General features: G+C 40.0%; 1 long non-coding RNA gene across 5 annotated transcripts in view; it reads left to right on the top strand.

Moving 5' to 3' along the window:
- LOC307180943 overlaps nucleotides 1-20,281 on the top strand; it is a 510,594-nt gene that overhangs the window by 321,679 nt on the left and 168,634 nt on the right. For all 5 annotated transcript variants that reach the window (XR_013825808.1, XR_013825809.1, XR_013825810.1 and 2 more), the window contains one exon: nucleotides 13,378-13,452. This is a non-coding gene — a long non-coding RNA (uncharacterized lncRNA). The remainder of the gene's footprint in view (nucleotides 1-13,377; nucleotides 13,453-20,281) is intronic.

Here is a 20,281-nt window from a genome sequence, read left to right on the forward strand (position 1 = left end):
TTTACTTGAAAGCCAGGAAGTGCAAGTTGAAAATTAGTGTTCAGTTACAGTAAATATATCATTTATCTTTTCTGGTAAAATGAACTGTCAGTTTTCGCTGTGTACTTTCAAATTTCTGGTATTATAATTTTAAGGGCCATTTTGTGCACACACATTTGAAACTGCCTCAATTGCTTCTTTTGAATTATGAGAGGTACATTAGAGCTCAATAATAAAAATGATAAAAATTAAGAAATACATGAAATGGGGCATACCTTCAGTTTCCGACAGGTAGGAAAGATTTTACATATGATCATTTATTTTTAGTTGTCTATACTCACTCTTTCTACCGCTACTTCATCAATTCTGGAGCTCACCACTTCACTGAACATTCTCTAGACGAAGTCCATACTGAACTTTGTACTGCAAGATCCAACAGACACCCGTGAGACCTTATTTTCCTAGATCTCTCTATGGTGTTCAAGGCAAATGACCGCATTACTCCTTCTTGAAACTCTACTTCCTTGACTTCTAAAATACTACTCTCCTGGTTGTACTAGTTTAAATTCTCAGACTGCTTCTTTACTATCTATTTTTCAGAGTCTTTACTGGCTGATTAAACTGGTTTGCCAGAGATCCATCATTGGCTCACTTTTCTTCTACATGTACAAACTCTTTGATTGCTTTTACACAGTTTCATTCTTAGCTATATGCAAACGATTCTCAAAGTGAATAGTGCAGTCTTCTTGCCTAAGCTCCAGATGCATATGTGGCAGAATAAAGAAACTTCACATGGGAGTATTTACAGGCTTCTCTCATTCACCATCCCTCCAAGGTAAATCTTGTAACTGTCATCTAATTTCTCCCCTCCTCTTAGTATCCTAAAAAGGAACAATTATTTCTTGCTGGAACAGAGGCCGCTTATGTACATAATAAAATTTTGAGGGGTGGAGAAGAGAAAGAAGACCAAAAGCCAGGAAGGCTGGGGGAAGAAAAGTGTTATCTCCACCTTGGGGAGTGCAAGAGATTACAGTCTTAGGGTCTTCGTGGCTTTGTGGTATAAGATTAGTTGATCAGAGAGGAAAGAGGTTTAAACAAGGATTGCTGTAGATTGTGTATAGGGATGTCCTCTAAAGTCTTTAAAGAAAAGCAAATAAATTAGTTTTGGCTATTAAATAATGATTCTTTAAATCCCACTTCATACAGAGACTGAGCCACATGCCTTCTCTATCAAGACTTATTATGATTAAACATATGAATATCTAACAGTTAATGGATTTCCTTATGGGCATCTCAGATGCAATGTGTCCAAAACTGAACTTGTCCAAAACTTATATGCAAAGCTGAACTCAGTAGCATGTAAAGTGGTTAAGAGCACGGATTCTAGAGATGAACTCACTGAATCTGAAGCTTTATTTACATCACTTAACATCTGGATGATCTTGGGAATATTCCTGAATCTTATCTATGCTTCAATTTTATCTGTATAAGGGAGATTCTATAAGTACCTACCACAGAGGATTATTATGATGATTAAATGAGTTAATATTTGTAAAGCACTTAAAACAGTATCTGATGCTTACTAAACAATAAATGTATTAAATGAATAAAACACAAATCTTCATCCTCTCCCTCACTTTCAATCTTGTCTTCTTCCAGTGATCACCATCTCAGTGAATGAAACCACCATGTATCCAAGAGCCCATGCCATGCCTTGACCTTTCCTTCCTCATTTCTCACCTCCAATAGGCTGCCAGATACCATTAATTATGTGTCCCCAATTATTATCCCCTACTCCCTGAAACTATCAGAACATTAACTCATAATTTCTGTGCTGGGCACTAGGAATACAATGAACAGATGGGCGAGACTTTTCTTCTCATGAAATCTATGGTTTAAAAGAGGAAGACAGTATATATAAGTCCATGCCATTCTCACTTCGTCCCAGCTTACTCTTCCCCCTCCCCGTGTCCTCAAGTCCATTCTCTACATCTGTGTCTTTATTCCTGTTCTGCCCCTAGGTTCTTCAGAACCTTTTTTTTTCTTTTAGATTCCATATATATGTGATAGCATACAGTATTTATATATACTACCAAATGTAAAATAGCTAGCTAGTGGGAAGCAGCCACATAGCACGGGGAGATCAGCTTGGTGCTTTGTGACCACCTAGAGGGGTGGGATAGGGAGAGTGAGAGGGAGGGAGATGCAAGAGGGAGGGGATATGGGGATATATGTATATGTATAGCTGATTCCCTTTGTTATAAAGCAGAAACTAACACACACACAAAAAAATAATAATAAAAGAGGAAGCCAGGCATGGAACAATTAATTACAAATGTTAGGTTTTCTTCTAGGTAATATGGCTATAAAGATGGTTACTTGGTCCCTTGAGGAGTCCACAGTGTATAAGAGAAACTGACACATAAAGAGAAAATTTCAAATTACAATTGTGTGATTAGTGTTCTAGTGGAGAGATTTGCAAAAGGCAGTGGGAACTCTGTAGTCCACACAACCAAATCTTCTTTAGTGGGAAGTCAGGTAGTTCTTCCTAGGGAAAGTGACATTTTTTTCTACTCTGGAAGGAAATTAAGGAGTTTATTATATGGCAAAGGAAGTAAAGACCATTTCAGGGGTAGGAAATAATATGTGTAAAGGCATTCAGTCATAAAAAAGATATTGTTTTAAAGAGAATTATGATAAACTCAGTAGGACTGGAACATAGAGATAGAAGAAAGGGGATGACAGGAGGAGCTAAGTAAGGTAGGTTAGGGTTTGATGGTGACAATCTTTCTGACAGGCTAAGGAGTTTAGCCCTTGATCCTCAGGAAATAGGCACTACCAGAAGATTCGGAGCAGCAGGGTGAGGTGATTCTACCAAAATTCTTCCTTGATAAAACAAGATTAAGTCAACATTACCTTATTCATTTTGCAAAACTGTAATATTTCCTAGAAATTTTCATTTGATTAAGCCCTTATCAAACCCCTGAAACTGCTGATTTGGGCTTATGGAACTTACACCGTAAACTCTTCAGGTTTTATGAAAATCAAGACCAAGACCAAACAACAAGTTGATCTGTTCCTTTTCCTCTGCTCCTGTTGACTCTCACGTTATTTGTTCTCTCCTTAAATGTTTCTGATTTCTCACTTTATTGTTTTTCAATTTTACTCATTGACTTTCTTTCCTTCCCATTCTCAGGCCTTAGAGCTTATCACATCATTTCCTTAATCCATCCCCCAAATTCCTTATCTCATAACAGATTTCACCATCAGTAAAGGATACCATTTGCTTAAATCTGAAACCTGGGAGTCATCTTCAACCTCTCCCACTTCCTCATCACTCATACTGCATTTCTCAGTAAACCATGCTGATTCTGCCTCCAAATTTACACAAGTTTCCAAGACCACTTCTAGAAGTAGCTCATATGATACTGCATTTTGTAGACACCGTTTCATTTCTTTGATTTTTCTGGTAAGTGGGTAGGGAATTTTCCAACTCTGAGCTTCCAAAAGTGTAGTTTTATTCCAGAGTTCTCACATCAAATTTTCTCCAAACCTATCTTCCAAATATCCACTGCAAGCACCATGGTTGCCAATAGCATTTAGAGACCCTGACCAGATCTGGGATAATGTAGACGAATTGCTTAGTCATGTCTATGGATATAAGAACCTTACAAATTCCATCCTCTTTCCTACTCCAAGAACCAAATTGCTTCACCTGGGTTTATGGTGGATGAATCTAAACAGTGATTTTCCAGTTTCGGGGGCTCAGAGAAATGTTTATTACTTGCTATGAACTTTTCCCACCTATTTAATCTTGCAAAACTTTGTCTTGAGTTTCCAATATTTTCCCTGTATCTTCCAAAGCTAATAAATACCAGTTTTAAAAAAGAAAAAGAAACCAACCATAGCTTCTGTTGGTACTTGGCAGGAAGGGAATGAAATCAAGGAAAAGAGAAACGGGATGAAATTGCAGGAGAGAAAATTTACAATAAGCCATCACACAAAGCTTCCTGGAAGTAAAGTCTGTTTGCTGTAGAGTTGGAAAACGTTGGAAGTACTATCCCTAGAGATAGTGGCTGAGGTCTGTGGATGAAAAACAAGATGTAAATAGTATCCAAAACAAACCCATTTAGATAGCCATTAATCCATTTGCTTCACAGGATCTTTTTATCTCAAATGTATGAATATTCCATAACAACATCAAGAAAATTGAGCTTAGTACTTAGGACTCAAGTTGCTCACCTTACAAACAGTATCTATGACACACTAAAAATCATTTTTTATAATAAAACTTCTGTAAAGAGCCACAGGGTTTTAGAATGTTAGAACTAAAAGGATCTACCTTAGAGTGTCTAGTCTACCCTGTCATTTTCTAGATGGGGAAACTGAGGCCCAAAAAAGGGAAGGGACTTGCTCAATGGAAGACAGACAACTGGCAGAGCTGAACCCAGGGCCCTGCACTTCCATCCCTTTTTCTCTACATACTGGCCACATGGGCACATATTTGTAATTAATGAGAATATTTTTTATTTGTTAAATTTACAGAGTTTTAAACTGTTGTGAAAAATAATAAAAGAGGAAAGGAGCTATAATCCCTGCAAACGCTTTCTTCATTAGACTTCAAATAATAGCCCCCATTTTCCCTTTATTCCAAGGCCTTATGGACAGTTGATTGCTGAGCGTTTTTTTTAACCCAATCTTGTTTTGCTTTATTTCATCCTTGATTGCATTCAGCTTCTCTCTCCAGCAGCCACTTCTTAACTGCTACCATTTTGTAAGCTTCCCTGCTGCTCTAAGGCTGTCATTGTGACTGATTAATTTCATTAGCACAATGATGCACTTAAGCAGGACTAACTCATCTCTTTTGTTTTGTGTTCTGTAGTACACATCACAGACAAGAGTGTTTGCAGGAGGAGATAGCTGCTTAGATGCCGGATGGGAAGAGAAAAATATAGGGACCTTTGCTTGTATTTCTTTAAGTAAATGTTCAGTACCTCCCGGGTCCTTGAGGAACCCAGCTAAGGTGTTCATCTACACAATCAGAATCCTATTGTTTTGCAAGTGCTTTCCTTATCCTGGCAGTTGGGAACATGACTTTCAATCTATCATTTGTCAAGTGAAGAGGAGAAAGAAGGGCACTAACATTTATTTAACATCTACCAACTGCCAGACACTATCCTACTAGACCTTTTGTCATCGAATGAAATGCCTGCTTCACAATGATAAATCCTTTGCTGCTCAGGAAAGCTTTTTAACTAGATGTACAGTTCCCCAAAATCATGTCACTATTTCAATCGCTGGCTTCTACCCATGCAAGTTAACCCTATTAAAAGATAAGAAATGGGGGCTTCCCTGGTGGCGCAGTGGTTGAGAGTCCGCCTGCCGATGCAGGGGACACGGGTTCGTGCCCCAGTCCGGGAGGATCCCACATGCCGAGGAGCGACTGGGCCCGTGAGCCATGGCCACTGAGCCTGCGCGTCTGGAGCCTGTGCTCCGCAATGGGAGAGGCCACAACAGTGAGAGGCCCACGTACCAGAAGAAAAAAAAAAAGAAATGGGAATGAGGAGATCGTAGGGAAGATGGCGGAAGAGTAAGACGCGGAGATCACCTTCCTCCCCACAGATACATCAGAAATACATCTACACGTGGAACAACTCCTACAGAAACACCTACTGAACGCTGGCAGAAGACCTCAGACCTCCCAAAAGGCAAGCAAGTCCACATGTCCCTGGGTAGGGCAAAGAGAAAAGAGAGACAAAAGAATAGGGACGGGACCTGCACCAGTGGGAGGGAGCTGTGAAGGAGGAAAGGTTTCCACACACTAGAAGCCCCTTCACGGGCAGAGACTGCGGGTGGCGGAGGGGCAAAGCTTCGGGGCCGCGGAGGAGAGCACAGCAACAGGGGTGCGGGGGGCAAAGCGGAGAGATCCCCGCACAGAGGATCGGTGCGGACCAGCACTCACCAGCCCAGAAGGCTTGTCTGCTCACCCGCCGGGGCGGGCGGGGCTGGGAGCTGAGGCTCGGGCTTCGGTTGGAGCGCAGGGAGAGGACTGGGGTTGGTGCGTGAACACAGCCTGAAGGGGTTAGTGCACCAGGGCTGGCCGGGAGGGAGTCCGGGGAAAAGTTTGGACTTGCCGAAGAGGCAGGAGACTTTTTCTTCCCTCTGTTTCCTGGCGCGCGAGGAGAGGGGATTAAGAGCACTGCTTAAAGGAGCTCCAGAGACGGGCCTGAGCCATGGCTATCAGTGTGGACCCCAGAGACGGGCATGAGACGCCAAGGCTGCTGCTGCCGCCACCAAGAAGCCTGTGTGCGAGCACAGGTCACTCTCCACACCCCCCTTCCGGGGAGCCTGTGCAGCCCGCCACTACCAGGGTCCCGGGATCCAGGGACAACTCCCCCGGGAGAACGCACAGTGCGCCTCAGGCTGGTGCAACGTCACGCTGGCCTCTGCCGCCGCAGGCTCGCCCCGCATCTGCACCTCTCCCTCCCCCCGGCCTGAGTGAGCCAGAGCCCCCGAATCAGCGGCTCCTTTAACCCCGTCCTGTCTGAGCGAAGAACAGACGCCCTCCAGCGACCTACACGCAGAGGCGGGGCCAAATCCAAAGCTGAGCCCCTGGGAGCTGTGAGAACAAAGAAGAGAAAGGGAAATCTCTCCCAGCAGCCGCAGAAGCAGCGGATTAAAGCTCCACAATCAACTTGATATACCCTGCATCTGTGGAATACCTGAATAGACAACGAATCATCCCGAATTAAGGAGGTGGACTTTGAGAGCAAGATTTATGATTTTTTCCCCTTTTCCTCCTTTTGTGAGTGTATATGTGTATGCTTCTGTGTGAGATTTTGTCTGTATAGCTTTGCTTCCACTGTTTGTCCTAGGGTTCTATCCGTCTGCTTTTTGTTGTTGTTGTTGTTGTTTTCTTTTAAAAAAAATTGTTTTTCCTAATAATTATTTTTTATTTTAATAACTTTATTTTATCTTACTTTATTTTATTTTACTTTATCGTCTTCCTTTCTTTCTTTTCTTTCCTTCCTTCCCTCCTTGCTTCCTCCCTCCCTCCCTCCCTCCTTTCTTCCTTTCTTTCTTTCTTTCCTTCTTTCTTTCTTTCCTTCCTTCCTTCCTTCCTTTCTTCCTTTGTCCCTTCCTTTCTTTCTTCCTTCCTTCCTTCCTTCCTTCCTTCCTTCCTTCCTTCCTTCCTTCCTTCCTTTCTTTCTTTTTCTTTCTTTCTTTTTCTCCCTTTTATTCTGAGCCGGGTGGATGAAAGGCTCTTGGTGCTGCAGCCAGCAGTCACTGCTGTGCCTCTGAGGTGGGAGAGCCAACTTCAGGACACTGGTCCACAAGAGACCTCCCAGCTCCACATAATATCAAACGGCGAAAATCTCCCAGAGATCTCCATCTCAACACCAGCACCCAGCTTCACTCAACGACCAGCAAGCTACAGTGCTGGACACCCTTTGCCAAACAACTAGCAAGACAGGAACACAACCCCACACATTAGCAGAGAGGCTGCCTAAAATCACAATAAGTCCACAGCCACCTCAAAACACACCACCAGACGTGGACCTGCCCACCAGAAAGACAAGATCCAGCGTCATCCACCAGAACACAGGCACTAGTCCCCTCCATCAGGAAGCCTACACAACCCACTGAACCAACTTTAGCCACTGGGGACAGACACCAAAAACAACGGGAACTACGAACCTGCAGCCTGCACAAAGGAGACCCCAAACACAGTAAGATAAGCAAAATGAGAAGACAGAAAAACACACAGCAGATGAAGGAGCAAGATAAAAACCCACCAGACCTAACAAATGAAGAGGAAATAGGCAGACTACCTGAAAAAGAATTCGGAATAATGATAGTAAAGATGATCCAAAATCTTGGAAATAGAATAGAGAAAATGCAAGAAACATTTAACAAGGACCTAGAGAACTAAAGATGAAACAAGCAACGATGAACAACACAATAAATGAAATTAAAAATACTCTAGATAGGATCAATAGCAGAATAACTAAGGTAGAAGAACAGATAAGTGACCTGGAAGATAAAATAGTGGAAATAACTACTACAGAGCAGAATAAAGAAAAAAGAATGAAAAGAACCGAGGACACTCTCAGAGACCTCTGGGACAACATTAAATGCACCAGCATTCGAATTATAGGGGTTCCAGAAGAAGAAGAGAAAAAGAAAGGGACTGAGAAAATATTTGAAGAGATTATAGTTGAAACTTCCCTAATATGGGAAAGGAAATAGTTGATCAAGTCCAGGAAGCACAGAGAGTCCCATACAGGATAAATCCAAGGAGCAACACGCCAAGACACATATTAATCAAACTGTCAAAAATTAAACACAAACAAAACATATTAAAAGCAGCAAGGGAAAAACAACAAATAACACACAAGGGAATCCCCATAAGGTTAACAGCTGATCTTTCAGCAGAAACTCTGCAAGCCAGAAGGGAGTGGCAGGACATATTTAAAGTGATGAAGGAGAAAAACCTGCAACCAAGATTACTCTACCTAGCAAGGATCTCATTCAGATTTGATGGAGAAATTAAAAACTTTGCAGACAAGCAAAAGTTGAGAGAGTTCAGCACCACCAAACCAGCTTTACAACAAATGCTAAAGGAACTTCTCTAGCCAAGAGACACAAGAGAAGGAAAAGATCTACAATAATGAACCCAAAATAGTTAAGAAAATGGGAATAGGAACATACATATCGATAATTACCTTAAATGTAAATGGACTAAATGCTCCCACCAAAAGAAACAGATTGGGTGAATGGATACAAAAACAAAACCCATATATATGCTGTCTGCAAGAGACCCACTTCAGACCTAGAGACACAGACTGAAAGTAAGGGGATGGAAAAAGATATTCCATGCAAATGGACACCAAAAGAAAGCTGGAGTAGCAATTCTCATATCAGACAAAATAGACTTTAAAATAAAGACTATTAGAAGAGACAAAGAAGGACACTACATAATGATCAAGGGATCGATCCAAGAAGAAGATAGAACAATTGTAAATATTTATGCACCCAACATAGGAGCCCCTCAGTACATAAGCAAATACTAACAGCCATAAAAGGGGAAATCGACAGTAACACATTCATAGTAGGGGACTTTAACACCCCACTTTCACCCATGGACAGATCATCCAAAATGAAAATAAGGAAACCCAAGCTTTAAATGATACATTAAACAAGATGGACTTAATTGATATTTATAGGACATTCCACCCAAAAACAACACAATACACATTTCTTTCCAGTGCTCATGGAACAGTCTCCAGGATAGATCATGTCTTGGGTCACAAATCAAGCCTTGGTAAATTTAAGAAAATTGAAATTGTATCAAGTATCTCATCCGACCACAACGCTATGAGATTAGATATCAGTTACAGGAAAAGATCTGTAAAAACTACAAACACATGGAGGCTAAACAATACACTACTTAATAACGAAGTGATCACTGAGGAAATCAAAGAGGAAATAAAAAAAACACCTAGAAACAAATGACAATGGAGACACGACGACCCAAAACCTATGGAATGCAGCAAAAGCGGTTCTAAGAGGGAAGTTTATAGCAATACAAGCCTACCTTAAGAAACAGGAAACATCTCAAATAAATAACCTAACCTTGCAACTAAAGCAATTAGAGAAAGAAGAACAAAAAAACCCAAAATTAGCAGAAGGAAAGAAATCATAAAAATCAGATCAGAAATAAATGAAAAAGAAATGAAGGAAACGATAGCAAAGATCAGTAAAACTAAAAGCTGGTTCTTTGAGAAGAGAAACAAAATTGATAAACTATTAGCCAGAATCATCAAGAAAAAAAGGGAGAAGACTCAAATAAATAGAATTGGAAATGAATAAGGAGAAGTAACAACTGAAACTGCAGAAATACAAAAGATCATGAGAGATTACTAAAAGCAACTCTATGCCAATAAAATGGACAACCTGGAAGAAATAGACAAATTCTTAGAAATGCACAGCCTGCCAAGACTGAATCAGGAAGAAATAGAAAATATGAACAGACCAATCACAAGCACTGAAATTGAAACTGTGATTAAAAATCTTCCAACAAACAAAAGCCCAGGACCAGATGGCTTCACAGGCGAATTCTGTCAAACATTTAGAGAAGAACTAACACCTATCCTTCTCAGACCATCCCAAAATATAGCAGAGGGAGGAACACTCCCAAATTCATTCTACGAGGCCACCATCACCCTGATACCAAAACCAGACAAGGATGTCGCAAAGAAAGAAAACTACAGGCCAATATCACTGATGAACATAGATGCAAAAATCCTCAACAAAATACTAGCAAACAGAATCCAACAGCACATTAAAAGGATCATACACCATCATCAAGTGGGGTTTATTCCAGGAACGCAAGGATTCTTCAATAAACGCAAATCAATCAATGTGATACACCATATTAACAAACTGAAGGAGAAAAACCATATGATCATCTCAATAGATGCAGAGAAAGCTTTTGACAAAATTCAACACCCATTTATGATAAAAACCCTGCAGAAAGCAGGCATAGAGGGAACTTTCCTCAACATAATAAAGGCCATATATGACAAACCCACAGCCAACATCGTCCTCAATGGTGAAAAACTGAAAGCATTTCCACTAAGATCAGAAACAAGGCAAGGTTGCCCACTCTCACCACTCTTATTAAACATAGTTTTGGAGGTTTTAGCCACAGCAACCAGAGAAGCAAAGGAAATAAAAGGAATACAAATCGGAAATGAAGAAGTAAATCTGTCACTGTTTGCAGATGACATGATACTGTACATAGAGACTCCTAAAGATGCTGCCAGAAAACTACTAGAGCTAATTAATGAATTTGGTAAATTAGCAGGATACAAAATTAATGCACAGAAATCTCTGGCATTCCTATACACTAATGATGAAAAATCTGAAAGTGAAATCAAGAAAACACTCCCATTTACCACTGCAACAAAAAGAATAAAATATCTAGGACTAAACCTACCTAAGGAGTCAAAAGACCTGTATGCAGAAAATTATAAGACACTGATGAAAGAAATTAAAGATGATACAAATAGATGGAGAGATATACCATGTTCTTGGATTGGAAGAATCAACATTGTGAAAATGACTCTACTACCCAAAGCAATCTACAGATTCAATGCAATCCTTATCAAACTACCACTGGCATTTTTCATAGTACTAGAACAAAAAATTTCGCAATTTGTATGGATACTCAAAAGACCCCGACTAGCCAAAGCAATCTTGAGAACGAAAAATGGAGCTGGAGGAATCAGGCTCCCTGACTTCAGACTATACTACAAAGCTACAGTAATCAAGACAGTATGGTACTGGCACAAAATCAGGAAGATAGATCAATGGAACAGGATAGAAATCCCAGAGACAAACCCACGCACATATGGTCACCTTATCTTTGATAAAGGAGGCAGGAATGTACAGTGGAGAAAGGACAGCCTCTTCAGTAAGTGGTGCTGGGGAAACTGGACAGGTACATGTAAAAGTATGAGATTAGATCACTCCCTAACACCATACACAAAAATAAGCTCAAAATGGATTAAAGACCTAAATGTAAGGCCAGAAACTATCAAACTCTTAGAGGAAAACATAGGCAGAACACTCTGTGACATAAGTCACAGCAAGATCCTTTTTGACCCACCTCCTAGAGAAATGGAAATAAAAACAAGAACAAACAAATGGGACCTAATGAAACTTCAAAGCTTTTGCACAGCAAAGGAAACCATAAACCAGACCAAAAGACAATCGTCAGAATGGGAGAAAATATTTGCAAATGGAGCAACCGACAAAGGATTAATCTCCAAAATTTATAAGCAGCTCATGCAGCTCAATAACAAAAAAACAAACAACCCAATCCAAAAATGGGCTGAAGGCCTAAATAGACATTTCTCCAAAGAAGATATACTTTGTTGCCAGTGTTGGCAACAAACAAATGAAAGAATGCTCAACATCGTTAATCATTAGAGAAATGCAAATCAGAAGTACAATGAGATATCATCTCACACCAGTCAGAATGGCCATCATCAAAAAACCTAGAAACAATAAATGCTGGAGAGGGTGTGGAGAAATGGGAACACTCCTGCACTGCTTGTGGGAATGTGAATTGGTACAGCCACTATGGAGAACAGTATGGACGTTCCTTAAAAAACTAGAAATAGAACTACCATATGACCCAGCAATCCCACTACTGGGCATATACCCTGAGAAAACCATAATTGAAAAAGTGTCATGTACCAAAATGTTCATTGCAGCTCTATTTACAATAGCCCAGAGATGGAAACAACCTAAGTGTCCATCATCGGATGAATGGATAAAGAAGATGTGGCACATATATACAATGGAATATTACTCAGCCATAAAAAGAAATGAAATTGAGCTATTTGTAATGAGGTGGATAGACCTAGAGTCTGTCATACAGAGTGAAGTAAGTCAGAAAGAGAAAGACAAATACCGTATGCTAACACATATATATGGAATTTAAGGAAAAAAATGTCATGAAGAACCTAGGGGTAAGATAGGAATAAAGACACAGACATACTAGATAATGGACTTGAGGATATGGGGAGGGGGAAGGGTAAGCTGTGACAAAGTGAGAGAGTGGCATGGACATATATACACTACCAAACGTAAAATAGATAGCTAGTGGGAAGCAGCCGCATAGCACAGGGAGATCAGCTCGGTGCTTTGTGACCACCTTAGGGGTGGGATAGGGAGGGTGGGAGGGAGATGCAAGAGGGAAGAGATATGGGAACATATGTATATGTATAACTGATTCACTTTGTTATAAAGCAGAAACTAACACACCATTGTAAAGCATTTATACTCCAGTAAAGATGTGAAAAAAATAAAAATATAATAATTAAAATGTGGGAGTGAGATAATAACCCAAGACTTAGACGTGAGAGCACTAACACGGAAGGCCTCCCCCTCACGTAAACTGGACATAATGAAAATAAGTTTATTATTGCTTTCTGAAAAGTTTGCAGACTTCTCAGAAATATGGTACAGGAGAAAACACTTTGGGCTGAAAGACCAGGGTTCTACTCACAACTGTGCTGCTGACTAGCCTAGTGATATTGAATAAGGCTCATCCTCCCTCTGGGGCTCGGTTTCCCCACATGAAAAGGTGTGCCTTTTAGAGTTCTTTCAGGAGTCAAATGGCAGAGATTGCGGAGTTATGATTTGGAGAAGGGTTGTGAAGCTAGCAGTACTCTGAGCTTCCTATCCCTGCTTTAATCAAGGCACCACTTTTTGTATATCTTTTCGATAGTGGGGTTCCAAGAAATATTTCATGTTAACAAAGATTTATATTGCTATAAAAGTTTGAAAATCATTTGATTAGATGATGTCTACTGTTCTTTTCAGCTCTGAGTCCTGCGGGTCTGTGATATTTGTGAATCCAGCTGTTGACTGCCCAGCCCTTGAGGCTACAAAAGGGAGGTAAGATTCTAGAATATTTGCTTTCACTTCTAACTCCATTTGTTTTCATTCTTCTGCTCTTGAAAACCCACTTTAAATAAACTGGTCTTGCCACTGTTTATTTCATAAAAAGCACATCCGAAACCATTATTGTTTGATTATTTCTTTCTGGAGAGAAAACAACACCTTTGTTTCTCCTTAAGAATAATCACATGGTTTAGGATAAGCTATATGTTTTTTAATTAGAGATGGGGGAAAAAATCCAACCATTGCTGAAATTCTTTGGGGAGAGGCAACAACCTTTCCAGACAGTAAGCCCTGGAGTGAGAGAATAGACTCTGATATATTGACTCACCAACAGAGTGCCAAATTCAAGATCCCCTTGATCATTCATTCCTATATGAATCCCAGGTATGCCTCTGAGATTTCCTTCATATTTTACTGTAGAGCAAGCCAGAACAGAGAGACATTCATTTGGTATTATTATCATCAGCCAAACTTGATCAGAAAAATATGGGTCTGGAGTGTATGTTTGTTCAACAACCTCCAAGTTTTTCTAGCCATTCCAGACCCAGAGGGCTCCAAGGTCTATATTCAATGGCCAGGTTATCTTTCCCACAAATCCTAAACTGCTCCTCTCTTGGCTAAGAGAATCAGTTAGAAGTTCTGGTGCTTTTCCATCAAGCCTGAGTGCAAAATTATTTTAAGACAACCTCTTTTAAAAGCCTGGAGTTTGGTGCCTCTTTTCCCAACCTTAAAGAAATACTATATATATATATATATATATATATATATATACTCATCAATATAAACTTGTATTTACTGCTTTAGGTAGTCCTTTAAATCAAATAGGAGGAAAACAGTTAAAATCAAAAATATATTTTTTATAATTATTGATGTAGAAAACTTTACCAGTTCTCTTTATTTCTTTATGTGGATTCAAATTATTGTCTAGTGAAGGATAAGTTTGCTGGGTATAGAACTCTTGGTAGATGGTCATTTCTTTCAGCACTTTGAACATATCATCCCACTGCTATCTGGCCTCCGTAGTTTCTAATGAGAAGTTATCTGTTTAATTTTTTTAATTATTTTATTGAAGTATAGTTATTGTACAATATTATATGTTACAGGTGTACAATATAGAGATTCACAATTTTTAAAGGTTATACTCCACTTATAGTTATAAAATATTGGCTATATTCCCTGTGTTGTACAATATATCCTTGTAGCTTATTTTATACATAATAGTTTGTACTTCTTAATTCCCTACCCCTATATTGCCCCTCCCCCTTGCCCAAGGTCAAACAGCTCAAAATAGCTGAGCTAGAATTCAAACACAGTTTGGTCTGATTCTTAACCATATGCATATCTCTCTAATGTAATGGCATATTTCCGTGCCTGTCTTTATCACTGTAAAGTAGCCTGTGTGCTCCCAGAAAGCAAGAGCCATGTCTTACTTATTTCTGCATTTTCAGCACTGAGCACAATCCCTAGTACATGGTAGGCTCTCATAATGCATGTTGACTGACTAAATAAATGAATAAAGGTTTGCAGCAGACAGAGGCTTGGCTTGGGGCAGATGTAGGTACTGGACTGAGACAGATTACAGAGGACCAGCCTATGTGGCAGAACACCAAAGAAGTCTAGTCAGGAAATACTTCATCCAAGATAAATAAATTCTGAAATCCAACCCAGATCACAAAACTTGCTTTAGTAGTAGACATGCATTCAGAATTTTACCTCAGCACGTCAGAGGTGAAAGAAAACGTGTAGTTCTTCAATCATTTGAGGAAGATACATTTCATATTTCAAATCTGTCAGAGGGTTTATGTGCTTTAAGAGATATGTGACCTCAAAGCTAATCCTTATCCTCTTGGCTTAGAATTTCATGTCAAGCTAAATTTGAAATGCCTTAATATAATTCTGTGGAGGCCAGAAACCCTGAAAAACATTCTGTTTCTTACGGCTTAAATGTTGAAGGTATTATCCTTCTAACATGAAGTTTGGGATAAATTTAGGGTCTATGAAAGCATAGGATTAAGAGGCTGGGGACAGCACAAATGGCTTGGCATTCATAAGCAGAAGGGTACATTGGCCTCTGCCCCTGAGTAAAGGGTGTGTGTTTTTACCTTTCTGAATATGTCAGACATGGTGAGACTTGAGCCATGTAATTGCTGCAAGTTGGAAATACCTTGGGTACTTTGCATGTTGCTTCCAGTGACATGCGCCTGTATCTTTGGGTTCAGAGATTTAAGAGACTAAGGGTGATCTGCCTCAGTGAAGAAGGCAGACATGAGAGGATTGGCCAAATTGCACTGTCCGAACCTGGCAGAACAGTATGTCCACACATACTTGCATTCTACCAAACTTTCTTGATCCTAACTCTGGGAATCACAATATATTTCACAGAGTCATAGCATGTCAGAGCTGGAAAGGGCCTTAGGGCTATCTAAACCCATCATAGCTGGATGGAGAAACTGAGACCCAGAAAGGGGAAATGATTTATCCAAGGTCTCAGAAATAGTACATGCTAGGACTAGAGCTCTGGTATCTGACACTTCAATCTGTTGTTCTTTCTACTACCCCAAAGTATCTCCTTGGAGAAAGAGCAAATCAAAGAAAATGTATCTCCTAGCTTAGCAAGTGGCACCATAACTTATGGCATTCCTATTCTTTCATTGAATCTTCCTGGCTAAATAACATCTGAAAATGTTCCCACACTCTGCTTCTCTGGTCCTGCCCTAGAGCTTCTTTGTGCTACAAAAGAAAATCTTGCTACAAATTCATAGCCCTCAATCTCAGCTGGGTCGTTGACACTTGTTGGCCCTATTTTTGCTTGTCATTTCTTTCAGTGATTCTCCCCAAAATTTCCTAATGCCTTTAAGTCGCTTACTCAACCATCAGCAGATGTTGTTGCACTATTTCACCAGTAGAATTAAAGTCGTCAGACATGAGTTTACCCAGCTTCTTACTCCTCCACTTATACTATATTTCACCTACACTCAATTTTTCTCCTTTCCTCCATTTTCAGCGGAAGATGTATTCTTTCTCACATTCAAGACTATTTCCTTACCCTGGCTTTTGGTCCCAGCTTCATCTCCTCTTCTGAGACCAATTAGCTACTCTTTATTCTATGTCTTCATGTTCCCTTTCTCTCTACTAATTTCCCCACTGTCTGCCTGTTTGTCTATCTATCATCTGTCTATGCATCTGTCTATCTCTTTGTGTACACATGTATGCACATATATTTAAACAATTCTCTTTGCAAAACAAACAAAAATTCCCATGAATTAACAGCCCCCATAATAATCACCCTATTTTCCCCTTTCCTTTTAAAACCATGCTTCTTGAAACAGTATTCTATGCTTGCTTTCTCCACTTCCTTACTTGCCATGCAAGCCTCATTGCAATGTAATTCGGCTTCTGTTCTTACCACTTCACTGAAAGGATTCTTACCAAGGTGGCCAGTGATCTCCAAGTTTAAAAATACAAGATACCTCTCTATTTTTAACTTATTGAATCTCTACTACATTTGAAATTGATTTCTACTCACGCTTGGTTTTAAAACATTCTATTTCCTGGGTTTCCATAATACTAGTTTTGTTTTTCTTCTCTGTCTCTCTGGCCACTCATTTTTAGTCTTCTTCATCAGTTCCTTCTCTCCTTTTTTTCCATTAAACATTGATGTGATTCAAGCATCCCTCCTTGGCCCAATGTTTTTCTGTCTTTACATGCTTTTACATAATCATATCCCATGGTTTCAGTGACAACTTGGATGGCCAGTGACACCTAAAATAGGATATTCTGTGGACTTCCCTGGTGGCTCAGTGGTTAGGAATCCCCCTACCAATGCAGGGGACATGGGTTCAAGCCGGGAAGATCCCACATGCCACGGAGCAACTAAGCCCGTGCACCACAACTACTGAGCCTGAGCTTTAGAGCCTGCGAGGCACAACTACTGAAGCCTGCACGCCTAGAGCCTGTGCTCCACAACAAGAGAAGCCACCGCAACGAGAAGCCTGCGTACCACAATGAAGAGTAGCCCCTGCTCACCACAACTAGAGAAAGCCTGCATGCAGCAACAAAGACCCAACGCAGGCAAAAATAAATAAATTTAAAATAGGATATTCTGCTCAGACCCCTCTCCTGAGCTCCAGATCCAAATTCTAACTGCCTGTTGCATGTCTCCAGTATCTTTGTCTAAATGTGACCCTCACGGAACTTATTATCGACCATTATTCTCAGTAAATTGCATCACCAATCTACCCAGGCACCTAATAATGCAACCTGAAAGTGATCCTAGACTCCTTCATTTTCTTCACTGCCTACCTTTTCCCCATCCTTTGTCAGTCACTAAGTACTCCTGATTTTATGTATTAAACATTTTTCAAACCTTTTTCTTCTTCTTTATTCAAGCTCTTTTCTGTCCTAGTTCACGCCCCCATCATCTTTTGTCGGTACTACTGCAACTGCCTCCAAACAGCTCTTCTTGTTTCTTGTGGTCAGGATGATCTTTCTAAGACACAAATCTGACCACTACACCCCCGTATTTAAAACTTTCAATGGATACTCATTATCTAGAGAATAAAGGTTGATTCTTTTGCCGTGGTTTACACGGTTCTTCATAATGTGGTCCCTATGTGACTCTTCAGCGTCATTTCCTGTCATTTCTCGCTCCCTCTGTATGGTCTGCTACTATTAAACAACACATCATTCTATGTAAATACTGCGCTGACTTAGACCTACTGTACTTTTCTTTCCCACCTTTTTTATCTAGAAAATTCCAACACACCCTCAGCAATAAGTTCTTCTAGAGGATGGGCTATATACTCCCCTTAAGAATTTCCATAATATCTACGTAGACTTTTAGTAAAACATGCCATATTATATTGAAATTATCAGTTCATGTGTCTATCTTCTCTATTTGACGATAGGATCCATGAGGGCTGGGCTTGTGTATTATTAATCTTTGTATTTCTGTGTTTGGCATATAATAGGCACTCAATAAATATTTGTAAACTATTTAATCATATTACTCACTCAGGGTAGATCCCTGGATTCTACGTAGACAACTGCCTTTCATTCATCTTTCTACATCTAATCATTCACCAACTTCTAGAATATTTCTCCAACCTGTCCTTTCCCTTCTGTCACTACAACAACTGCCTTACTTCTGGACTTCATATTTTTCTGCCCATACTATTATAAAAATTTTCTTATAGGCCTTTTCCTCTCCAATTTATCCTCTACGCTGCAGCCAGACTAACCTCTCTTACTTGCACATTTAACCGTGTCATTCATTTTCTTAATATTGTTTGATACTTTCACTTTTCTCTTGGGGCAAAGAGCAAACACCTTAGTCTGCTTTTCATTGATAACCCCTCCTTTTATTTTTTTGATGCCTCAAAACTTTTTAAAGTTTCCTAGTCATCTGAATCTATGTGATGCCACTGTGGCTTTTTCTATGAAACTCCTTCTGCTTAAAATGCTTTCCCTCACCCTTGTCCCCTGAGAAAAATACCTACTCAGTTGAGATACTCAAGACTGGTTAACTACTATATTCTCAGCATCTAGAATAGTGCCTGGCATGGAGCAGGTGCTCAATGATTATTGTCCAGTGAATGAATGTATGAATAAATATAGGTGATATTTCAGCTTAGGTACGATACAAAGACAAGAGGAAAAAGAATTTGAGGGGATAATGAACATGGAGTTGGGAAGTCTGTGAGATCACAGGAAATAATTCCTCTGGTCTCAGAGAGTTTTGAAGAAGGAACAAAGATGAAGAGATAATTATGGAATTAGACAAGTGATCTATTTCATACACCAGTCATACAATGCTGGTAGATGAAAAGGAAGTAACTTTTATATTCTACTGTCATTTCCCCTTCCCCCCACACATATATCCCATTTCTGTCTTCCCCTGTGGTAAGTACTCCTCAGATGGCTCAAGGAAAGGGACTTACTATGAATTAGATCAATCAACTTGCTTTTGTAACATTTGGTAAACAAGCTGCATGGAGAAAATAGAATGTTTAATACAGGAGGAGAGTAGGACCAGGGCTATGTGTTGAATCTTGGCATGGGAACTGGGCCATGAGCAAATCTCAGTGATCTTTGGATGAAGCAAGAGGGCATACAAAAGCACAGAATGGATTGGGTGGAGGAGGAGAAGGCTAAGAGTAGGATGAAAATGCATGAAAATAAATCATAAGTAGAGTTACGAATTGAGTCTAAGATGGTTTGAGCAAATGGGGAAATGAAAGGGCATCCAAAAACCAGAATTTGTACAAAACAGAGCATACAAGAAGAAGAAAGAGAAAAGGACTGAAAAGAGGCCTCCCAAATGGCCATTTAGTCAGGACAGAAACCAGGTTACTGTTAAACCTGCTGCCTGGTGTATTAGTTTTCTATTGCTGCTTAATAAATTACCACAAACTTAGTGGTTCTTAAAACATACAAATTCTTTTTCTTACAATTCGAGATGTCAGAAGTCCAAAATTAGTCTTGCTGGGTTAAAATCGAGGTGCTGACAGGGCTACATGCCTTCTGAAAGTTCTAAGGGAGAATCCACTTTCTCGCCTTTCCAACTTCTAGAGACGGTCCACATTCCTTGGTTCATGGCCCTCTTCCTCCATTTTCAAAACCAGCAGCATGGGGCCAATTCTTCTCATACTGTCACCTTACTGGTTCTCTCTCTTCTACCGCCCTCTTCTGCTTCTAAGGACGCATGTGGTTACGTTGAGCCATCTGGATAGTGCATCTCAAGGTCTGCTGATTAGCGACCTAGGAACCTTCATTCTCCTTTGCCACATAACCTAACATAATCACAGATTCCGGGGATTAGGAC

This window comes from Stenella coeruleoalba (genome assembly GCF_951394435.1).
Source record: "Stenella coeruleoalba genome assembly, chromosome: X".
NCBI classification, from domain to species: Eukaryota; Metazoa; Chordata; class Mammalia; order Artiodactyla; family Delphinidae; genus Stenella; species Stenella coeruleoalba.